Here is a 12,048-nt window from a genome sequence, read left to right on the forward strand (position 1 = left end):
TCTGCTCTTCATAACTATAAGATAGCAAATTCATACTCTTTAAACCACTTAGGTTTTGGAAATTTGTTATTGCAGCAAAAAAGAATTAATGCAGTGCTCCTTCATGATATAAAATTTAACACCTTGGCAAGGACCCCAAGAGATGCTAACATGGTCCTAGAGGCATAAATAAAATTATGTTAAGTTCATAATTTAACATAAATATTTATGTGTGCATTACTGTTGCTTTCAGCACCTGGAAAAATGAGTGCCTCAGCCTTGAAAGAAGGAAGTGGGCAGTCACCCCAGTATCTGCTACAGTCTAACCATGCCTTTCAGGTAAACTTATTTCATGTAACATGTTTGCTCCATCTGGAAACATTTCCAGCAGGATGCTGAGAATGTTAGCTGCTGATGGCACATTGTTAATTTTTGTTCCAGAATTGCCCTTAATGCTGTTTTCCCTAAGTTACCATCTTACTCAGGGGAAGTCCAAAAGCAAGGCTGCTTGATGAGGGGGTGCAGAGATCTAGACTCTGCCCCTCAACTTGAGACAGTTAGGAAGAATCATCCCAGCTCCAGAGCTCCCTGTGGAGATGAGCTGAGATGTCTGAAACTATATCACATTTCAACCTCTCCCTCTGCCTGATAGTTTCTCTTTATTCTCTAAAGCACTCCCCAATAAACTTTCTGCCTGCAACTCTCCATCTTGGAGTCTGTTTCCCAGAGAATTCATCTAACACAATAACTTTTTAAGGAAAGATATTAACTTTTCTCCCCTTATTGATATAAGCAGTGACTTTTTAAGTGATGGGCTAAGGGAAAATTATGCATTTACTACAATAGGGCTTCAGATTTCTAGAAGGTCAAAGGTGAAGTTTTCAAGGTATAGAGCTTTTTATAGTGACATACAAAAGAGCAGCTTTATTGTGATGGATTGGGGAAGAATTCGTAATCCACCTTTACTATTTGATGTGATCCAGATGTGATGACTTATTTGAGAAATGAAGTAATGTACTCATTTCAAAACGTGGCCAGCATGAGTTTGGAGGTGGACGGATAGGGATGCAATCAATTCTGGAAAGGCTGAGAGGGCCTGGGAACCATGCAGAGGAGGCAATCACTTCATTAATTCATTCATATATTGATTCATTCATTAAACAAGTGTTTGTCGAGAACTTTCTAAATGTTTGCCACTGTGCTAGCATAACTGAGAAGAAAATATGCTGTCCTTGTCTTCTCAGATGGGGTCCAGACTTGTAAACAGGAACTTTTAATATTAGATGACAAATGTTGTCATATAGAAATAGAACCTAGGTAAGGATAGAGGTGAAATAATACAGGTGAAACTGATATCCAGGGCAAAGGCCCAAACTTCAGAAAGAGGATAACATGGTATTGCTCAATGACTTAAAACCACCACTGTAAGATAGAATGAAGAAGAAGATAAGAGAAGGGGTGAGGAGGCGCCAAACTGTGAAATGTCTTATGGGTAGGTCATGTTTAAGAGTTTAGATGTGATCTTGAAGGCTATAAGGGAGAATTGGAAGATTTTAAGTAGAGAGTGATATCATCAGATTTGCCTTTCAGAAATATCAGTGTGAAACTCCTACAGAGCATGGCTCAGAGGGCACAATCTGTGACACTTTCTGTTGCTTTGTAAACTTGATAACATCAATGCTCCGTAAACGTTGATCTCTCAGTGCCATGTAGAGATTTAGGATACAGTCTGGCTCTGACATCTCTTACTTATAGGATGCAAATAGATAAAAAACATCAAGAAATTACAACCAAGAAAACACATAGAACACCATGGAAATTATTAAGGAGGTCACCAAAGTTTATAAATATACCAATGAAAGAATTTGTGGCATGATTAAATATGACATCTCAAATCATGGAACTATACTTTGACTATTTTCAAAAGGTAGTTCTGCTCAGGGTATGGGCTATAAACTAGTGACCAATGAATCTTACCCTCATTTCCATCAGTATGTTCAAATAATTTTGTCCTAAGACTCCAAAGATGAATAAACTTGAGTAATATTAACACAACATAGTAAAGGTGTTTTTTAAAAATGTTTTAGAAGATGCCATTTCCCTTAGACATCAGAGGGAAAACCTATATATTTGTCTGGAGTTTCATTTCCATAAGTTTCAGTAAAAATCTTAGAATCTTATATGGTTTTAAGGAAAAAGTGTTATTAACCCTGATGAAGGTACATTTAACCCTAGGCAATAGAAAATCTTAAGTTCTGATACCTGAAATAATCAGAAATGTTGTCTTACCTACAGCTGAATGTTACAAGACTCAGTTCAGACTTATCTTGTTAAGATCAGGTAGTAATAGTCTATTCCAAACATTTAGTTTTTAGATCTCTGATCTCCTTGAGTTTTATCCTGATTGGTTGCTTTAATAAAAAGCCTTTTCAGGCTCTATCTGCCCTGATAATGTCAGCTGGTGAAGACTGGACAAGAGAAAGATATGAGAAATATTTGCTCTATAAATCTAAAATATAAATCAAATGATGAAGGCTTCCCAAGAGCAATTGCTCAAAAAATTATTATTGAACTAGATATATAAAACTCAGTGAAAACCCTGAAAAAATAGGTTTTCTTGATATGAGTAATACAATGCCTGATTATCTCTATATTAATACATATAATAATTTATATAATATATATTAGGTACTCATGGAGGATTAAAAATGGACTGATAAAATAATGCAAAATAATAAAAATCTGTACTGGGAGAATACAGTAGGCTGGTCAGATTTTGAGCCATTTAATTTAATGTTGAACAACCACCTAAGTTTTGTTAAATTTCCTAGTTTTGAAACAAACTACTAACATAGAGTATAAATTGCCATTACAGCCCATGAGTTTATTATTTCTGATTAAATGTTTACTAAATAATTGAGATTTACTAAAAATTGGAATCTCTTTATAATACCACCGTGGTACAACATTAGTTTTATAAAATCATTATTTCCATGTTCCATTAGAGATGCATTTGGATTTTATTACAGGCCTTCTTTATTAATTGTATACACCTCTCTGGGGTAAAACCACAGTTTGGGTTCTTCTGTTATCTTTGACATTTATTCTGTATGTCATGTATCTTAAATCTGTACCTCTGACCTAATTTATTATCATGTACTTTAGACTTGCCCATTCAACTCCTGCCCAGATATTTGCATTCTAATATTGCTTGGACATCTCAAAATGAATATTCAAAACTTAAATAATAATTTCCCCTAAATCTACATCTACTTCTGTATCATTCTTTTACTCAGGGAAGCATATCCCCTGAAATATCTGATAATAAAAGGAATATTTTGACAAAGAAATATCTATACTTTTTATTACCAAGTAATGCGTGTAACAAATATTATCTGACTTCATCCCATCCTTAAAACCACACTTGAATTTTTAGACTTTCATATTTTACTTTCTATATTGTGAGAATTTTACTAGAATGTTTTACTACATATTATTTTAAAGGTCTGTTGGAAAAATGTACCACATTATAACAGTAATGTCTGTATGCATAGGACTGATATCACTAACATTGCTGTTCATTAATGCAATTCATTATTTCCTGGGAAGTCTGAGATGGAGATGAAATAATCACATGGGGACTAAAATATGGTCCCCTATATCTCTCCCTTCCCCTGGTTTAAGACATACGTGAAGTGTCAGAGAATGAGCAAGTATTGAACAGGCTTATTGTCCTCTGCTGAAAGGAGGAAGGTTGGTAAACAGCAAAGCTAACAAAATCAGCCTCAGTATAATAATTACCATTTACTTCAGGTGTGCTATATGCCAAGCACTGATCTAAGGCCTTTACATATACTTAACACTCAAACAGCTAAAGTGGTAGTTAAACTGATTATCCTCATTCTATAGATAAGAAAAAGGAAACATATATGGGAGAGAAAAACTTACCAGAGATAAAAAATGAAGTAGGTAGAGGAACCATGCTTGGAGCTTTGTTTAGCTATAGGGCCAAGACTTTAAACTAAAATTATTCCTACCCATATTACGCTCTCTAATATGTTGCTTATAACACTGTTAATCAAACCTCAGCTTTCTACCTTAGAAACAAGGCTTAGCTTTGAGAAAGAGAGGGATATTAATAGAGAGAATAAATATTTCATCTCAAGACGGAAAGGGGATATATGATTTTGGTTACTTTGCAATTTTTAAAGAGTTGACCATTAAAGAATTATTTTAAGCTCACACCAAAATGCCTAGTGCTTCTAGAGCATGAATGTTAGTCTTGTCTTCTGCTTTCCTCTCTCTTAACCACCAAGTATTTTTTTATTGTACCCCCAGGATTGTTCTAAAATCCATCCTGTTATCTCCATCCTGACACATCCTCCCCCTTCTGCATGTGACATTTCTTCCTAACTGGTTTAGTATCATCATGTTTAGTGCTTTCTAAATTATTCTCTAAATTTCAACGAGTGTGCACTTTTCAAAATGCAAATCTGATCACATTAATTCCCTGAAAAAAAAAAACCTGAATACTTCTCATTTCTGAATGGATAGCATATTTTTGTATAATCTAGTCTCTTAGCCCTCCAGCTTCCTACTTTCCAGGTCACACTTCATAATCCAACTATATCTTACATCCTAAGCCTTTCAATGCACCTCGTGCTCTCCTGCCTATGGGCTTTTGATTATTCATGTTAAAATAATTTTCGATTTACAGAATAGTTGCATCAGTAGTCCAGGGTTCCTTAGTATTGTTCACTCAGCTTCCTCTAATACTAACAACTTGCGCATTCATTAAAACTATGAAATTAACATTAGCACAGTACTGTTAAGGAAACTGCAGTCTTTTTGCTGTTTTCACCAGTTTTTACACTGTGCTTTTTCTAATCCAATACCTGATGCAAGTTTTCATGTTGCATTTAGTTGTTGTGTTTCCTTAGTCTTCTTCTATTTGTGACAGTTCCTTAGTCTTTTAATATCTTTCAACATACTAATGCTTTTAAGAGTACTGGTCAATCATTTTGTGGAATGTAGTTTCAATTTGAATTTCTCTGGTGTGTCCTCATGGTAAGGTTAAGGTTATATAGTTTAGGGTTTTTTTTGCAAAAATACCGCAGAAGTGGTGTGGCTTTCTCAGTGTATCATGTGAGGGAGTACATGATGTGATATGTCTTATTACTGGTGCTGTTCTTCTTGACCATTTGACAATTTGTCCATGGTAAAGTTACTATTTTTGATTTGTAACTGAAGTGTCTTGAAAGATGTTTTGAAACTATGCAAATATGCTGTTGCTCCTCAAACTTTTGCCACTAATTTTGGCATCCATTTGATAGAACTTGCCTGAAGAAAAAATATTGTGTTGTTCTGATGGTGATTTTCTGTCTTCCTCAATCCTACATTAATTTTTTTTTAGTGAGAAGGTTCTGTCTCTTTTCTTCCATTTATTCATTCATTTATATCACTATGAATTCATGAGTGTTTATTTTATTCTGGGGGTTATAATCAGTACTGTTTTATATGTTACTCAAATTGTTGAACAATTATTGAGCTTTAGCCATTAGGAATTCTTGCAGATTGGCTTCTGTGCATTTTCCACATCCTCATCACAATTTGAACCCTTTCTTTTCTAACATTCATAGAATGATATAGATTCATCTTGTATTTTCTCTGCCCTACAATCAACCACTTTTCTGAGTTGGCTTTGTTTAGTTCTTTGAGAATGGCACTTAGAAACCAAGATCTAGGTGCTAGGTATGCTCAAGTTTACAGTGATAGTATTGTTTCTAGTCCCTCTGATTAGACAGAGATAAGAAATGCGTATGTTGAAACCTACTACACACATAAAGTAATTCCAGAATTGCTAACCCATACTTTGTGAGCAAAACAGAACTAGAGCACTAGTTACTAACTAGAGCACAACGTTTGCGAACAGTTCTTTTTGTCATTAATCTTAGAGTATCAGGTCAAATTACTGTTTTCCAAAGATAGTCTAGTTATTTTCTTCCCTACTTGTTTTGTTGTTATTCAGATAATAGGTTCGTCTGTTTAATTGATATCTCCACATCTTGTTTTTGTTTTTATTTACATACAGTAAAACATACCCTTTGTGGTACATAGTTCTGTGGATTTTGACAAATGCTTTGAGTTGTATATCTACAACACAACTGTGAACGAGAATAATTTCATCATTCCCAAAATTGTCCTGAATTGCCCCTGTTTAGTTAATTTATTCCCCATCCTCAAAGCTAGAAAGCACTAGTCTATTTTCAATCCTACACTTTTGTCCTTCCCAGAATATCATATACATGGAATCATACAGCATATGACTCTTTGGGTCTGGCCAAAGCTTTCAAATGCATTTAAGGTTCATTCATATCATTCCATGAAAAGATAGTGTGTTCTATATTATCACTATGTAGTATTCATTTGTTGGCTGTACAACAGTTTATCCATTCATCTGCTGAATGACATCTGAGTTGTTTCCAGTTTTGGTGACTATGAATAAAGCTGTTATAAATATTCATGTACAGATTTTTATGTGAACATAAGTTTTCATTTCTTTTGAATAAATAGCTAGGAGTGGGACTGTGTGGTAATATAGTAAGTGTCTATTTAACTTTATGAGAAATAGCCAACCTGTTGTCTATAGTGGCTGGACATTTAGCATTTTCACCAGCACTGGTTGACAGTTCCTGTTACTCCACATCCTTGCCATGCCTTTGTAGCGCCAATATATGTTTATGTTAACTACTGATTATGTGAATAGTCATATATCAATATGGTTTTGATTTGCATTATGTAGTGACTAATGCTGTTGAGCATCTTTTCCTATGCTTATTTACCATCCATATATCTTTGGTGAAGTATCTATTTAGATCTTTTGCCTATTTTTTCAATTGGTTTTAGTGCTTGTTGTCATTGTTAAGCTTTCAGCATTCTTTATATATTCTAGAAACAGGTACTTTTGTCAAAAATGTGACTTGAAAATGTTTCTTCCAAGTCTTTGACGTCTTTTCATTACCTTATCTTTTTCTTTTTTTGCGGTACGTGGGCCTCTCACTGTTGTGGCCTCTCCCGTTGCGGAGCACAGGCTCCGGACGCGCAGGCTCAGCGGCCATGGCTCACGGGCCCAGCCGCTCCGCGGCATGTGGGATCTTCCCGGACCGGGGCACGAACCTGTGTCCCCTGCATCGGCAGGCGGACTCTCAACCACTGCGCCACCAGGGAAGCCCTACCTTGTCTTTCTTAAAGCTAGATATTTTAATTTTAATAAAATTCAGTTTTTATCTTTATTGCATGGATTGTGTTTTGATATACATATGTTAAGGAAGAAAAAAATATTTGCCTAAGTGATTATCACAAATGTATTTTCCTGTTTTCTTCTAGACTATAGTTTTATATCTTATATTTAAGTCTGTTTTATTTTGAGCTAATTTTTGGTATAAGATGTGAGATACAAGTTAAGTATTATTATTTTTTGCATATTTATAAATGTTCCAGTACCACTGGTTAAAAATGTATAAATGTTCTATTGTCACTTGGTGAAAAGACTACTCTTTTGCAATGAGCTAGCTGCCTTTGCATTCTTGTCAAAAAAAAGTAGACAGCATTTGTGTGGGTCTTTTACTTGATTTTCTATTCTGTTCTCTTTTTTCCACATGTTTATCCACTTGCCTTGATTAATGCAGAATTATAGTAAGTCTTGAAATCTTACTATGAGTCCTTAAACTTTTCTTTCAAGTTGTTTTGGCTCTTCTAGTCCCTTTGCCTTTATGTGAAAATTCTTCATGAGCTTGTCAATATCTACAAATAGAATGCTGGAAACTTGATTGGGATTCTGTTGAATCTACAGATCAGTTTGGGTAAAACTGCCATTTTTAACTATTTAGTCTTCTGAGTCACAGACATAGCATATCTCTACATCTATTTAGGTCTTTGATTTCTTTCATCAATGTTTTGTATTTTGCATCATACAGATCCTGAACCTTCTTCGTTAGATTTGTACCTAAATGCTTAATGTTGTGATGCTACTGTCAATGATGCTTTAAAAAACTTTTCCAATTGTTAGTTAAGAGATACAATTGATTTCCTTTTATTTTGTATGTTGACCTTATATCCCAAGACCCTTCTAAACTTACTTACTAATTTTAGGAGTTTTTGTGTAGGTCCTTCGAGATTTTCTAAATAGGTAATTCTGTCTGTGAATAGATGCAGTTTTATTTCTTCCCTTCCAATCTAAATACCCTTTCTTTTTTTCTTCTTGCCTTATTACACTAAAATTACTAGTACAGTGTTTAATACGACTTGTAAGAACAGACTTGTTCCCAATTAAGGGGAAAACTTTCATCATTGAATATTAAATACCTCATAACTTGGAGATTTTTATAGATGTCTTTTATCAGGTTAAGAAAACAAATTATCCCTAGTTTGCTAAAACTTTGATAATGAATGGACATTGAATTTTAAGTGCTTTTTGTTTATCTATTGAGGTGATTATATGATTTTTTTAAAAAATTCCATTTAAATGATGAAATAACAGAGTGGAAAAGGGGCGTTCTCTGACATTCTGATTAAGCTTCAGCCTTAGGTAGACACAATGTTCCTGAGTATGGAGCATGTGACCTTCTCATTGTTCTTGACTCCCCCTAAGCTTTTAGTTTTGGCTTCAGCATGTATTCCTGTCCCTCTTCCAAAAGTAGAGGAGTTGTTTGTTTTTTTTGCTTGTTCATTTTCACTAACTAAATTTCACTAATATTGGATTTTCACCAGTGCCCAAGGATGTCTATTTCTGACCCCTTCCAACCAGAGAATAATGCAATTTTCCATATAGGAGATAAAGAAGATCCAGGCAGATTTTTTATGTTCTCACACAGCAACTACTCTTCCCTTTCACCTAGGTGTGCACTAATTCAGAAACTTTCTTAGTATTCTCAAATTTTGGGGGGGTTGATAGAGGGAAAATATCTACAGAAATGTGCCAGTCCCCTTATATCTGTGGCCTCCAGCAGCTCCACACTGTCTTCTCACACTTATCTTTTGCCAATTTGTTCACTGTTCTCGTTGAATTATTCTAATAGTCTCCACCTGCATCTGCTCTAGATAAGCAAGTGCTTGAGTCCTGTCTCTCCCTGCAGGTGTCATTCCTTAGATTTTATGCTAGATGATTACCTTGTAACCTCAGATCCCTGATGGATACAAGAAATGTGATGGATTTTCATTTTGTCCAAATTTTTGTTGTAAGAGTATATGTGATGCTCCTTCTAGCTCTCTATATTAATGAGTGAAATCTGGAAGTCCTACTCTCTTTTGAAAACCTCTTCCCTCCTGTGAAACATTTTCATGTCTTCCACCTTATACCCTTCCATCAATCTCTTCAGAGACTTGCCAAATTATACACTCTCTCTTATCCTTGTGATTAAGTGTTCTTTCAGATAACTTCCTCCAAAAAGCCATCTCTCATTTCAAAAAGTAAAGAGTCCCTCCTATGTGATTCCTCATGTACTTCTCTATTATTACACTTATTTAATTCCTTGTAATTTCATATTCACTAGTCCACTATTTATTCATTTAAGATTCCTGAAGGCAGGAGCCTGTTGCATTGCCAGTTCCTGTCACGCTTGGTAGGCATCTGATGATCATTTCTATATGGAAGGCTTCCTATTATGGATACCAGAAACAGTGTAAACAAGAAGTATGGTATTATATAAAAGTCCTCAACATAAACCTAGAGTCCAAAATATCACAAATGTTAAATATGTGTTTTAACTGTGCAAGAGATCCACGCTCCAAGAAAATGGAAAAACTCTTGGATATTAGACAATAGAATACAAAAATCAATGGAGACAGGAATGTATCCTTTTATTAATACCCCTCTCCCAGTAGCACTTATTGTAGAGTAAATTGAAAATTTTTAGAGGCAGAAAACAGAGGGGGAAAAAAGTGAAGAATAATCCAGATATCTACTCTTGTTTCGGGAAAGCAAGTAACACTATTAGGAAGTTTTTAAAGTTTTAATTATCATCAATATCCATAGGGAGCCCTTTGCTAAATCCTAATGTAAATCCTAAATAAACTTTGTATTTTGTGTGTTCCCTGGCTTTTTCAAAATATTATGCAATTTTAAAGTAACAGAAAATATGTTTAGGGAAAATATAGATGAACTTCACAGAGAAAAGGAAGACCAGATCCTCATCTGTAGGTAATAATGGTAGGGACAGTGAATAATCCCAGGGCTAACAACCAGGAAACAGCTTACCTGGCCCAAGATACACAGACAATAGGCAGCTTCCCAACACGCTAAAGTATATTTCCTTAGGGAATAAATTTAATTACTGTACTAGTAAAATCAATGGATATTCAAGTTATTTCCCCAAAGAATTCAACATTTACACAAGAAGAACTGAAAAATCCTTCACTGCCTTATGCTCTGAGCCATAGTTAATTGCAGTTTAAACTTTTAAATTTTTTAATATATATTATTAATTATAATCATGAAAATAGACCTAAACATTTTAACATAACAATGCTAGACTCATAAAGGTGCAGCCTCTTTCCAGCCTTTAAGTGGTGATAAATTCTCATTTGGCTAGAGAGGAATTTCATTAAATCTACAAATATCCCATAAATGCAAAACTTAAACTTAACCTTGTCCTCTTTTTGCAGTATATCACATTCTAAAGAAATTATCAACAGGATTGCTACCTTATAAAATAGAGGGGGGCAAAAGGAGAGAAAATGTTGCTAGTGTATATCTAAGAACTTGGCAGTTTCCAGTAACATCCAAATGTCTAAAATTATTTTCACAGTATACACTTACAATCGTTGGTTATCTGGCAAAGTGAAACTAGATTTTTAGAATCAAAATTGTCAAAGAGTAAAAACCTTTTAACACTGGACAATAGCTCTTAAGTGGATTTGTAAACATAAACAGCTTTTATAACTGTTAGCACTCATCCCTCTCTCTCTCTCTTTGTACAGTTTTTTTCCTTGCATCTATATACACAGCTGCAGGTGTGAGGTAGTGCATTGTAGTGGTTCAGAGCAAGGGCTTTGGAGTCAGACCACCTGTGATTAGAGACCCTTTTGTATGTCTCAGTAGGTGTGTGGCTTTGAATATCTTCTAACACCTCATGAAGACTCAGTTTGTTCATTCATAGATGAGAGGGTAATACTGGCATGTACTGTGAAGGGTTGTTCTCAAAATTAAATGAGATAATTTCTGTAAAGCAATAGCCATGGTGGCTGATACATAGTGAATATGCAATAAATGTTAGCTGCAACAATAATGATCAGTGTATCACTGAGAGTCAGAATTGCATTATCTGGAACATCTCAGTAAATGGTAAACAAGTCATCCTTTTCTTCCTATAAGGGAAGACTTATGTTTCTACCAATTATACTAGGATGTAAATATGTCCCTTCTTTCGTAATGAGATCACTGTCACTAGAAAATCCAAATAGAGCTTCTTTTTACTGTTTATTATTTTTGTTTCTCACTCCAAAATGCCCCATGCTTATGAGTAACCATAGAGCAGGATCAATGGCCCCTGGTGTCCAGTGGTAACTCATAGAGAAAAACTTTGTTACTTAATTCTTGGTCTTATCAGTGGCCACTTGATTTATGAAGGAAGAGCAAAAATTTTGGAACATGACAGATCTTTATTTGTACTCTGGATCTGTCACTTATTGTTTAAAGCTGAAAAATACAATCATTCTCTGCCTGTTTTTCCTTTTGTAAAGGTAGGTTAATAACATCTAACTCACAGAGTTATTATAAGAATAATTGATTAATAAGAACTAAGCCTGGTTCATAATCAGACCTTAATAAATGACACCTATTATCATTTTCATTTAGTGCAAGTCACTCTGCCTTACTAATAAATAAACATAAACACAGAAAAAGTAGCAAAGATTAATTTTACTATCTTGTTTATAATGCAAATTACTGTCCTTATTAAAAAAGAAGCATTAGAATATCCTTTAAAAATATAATTACAGAGGTTAAGTAATTTTTGAAGTGGTTTATTAAGGGAGAAATAAAAATAAGTAGACTGTCTTCAGTTATAACTG

Source organism: Pseudorca crassidens, chromosome 5, assembly GCF_039906515.1.
Source record: "Pseudorca crassidens isolate mPseCra1 chromosome 5, mPseCra1.hap1, whole genome shotgun sequence".
Classification (NCBI taxonomy): Eukaryota; Metazoa; Chordata; class Mammalia; order Artiodactyla; family Delphinidae; genus Pseudorca; species Pseudorca crassidens.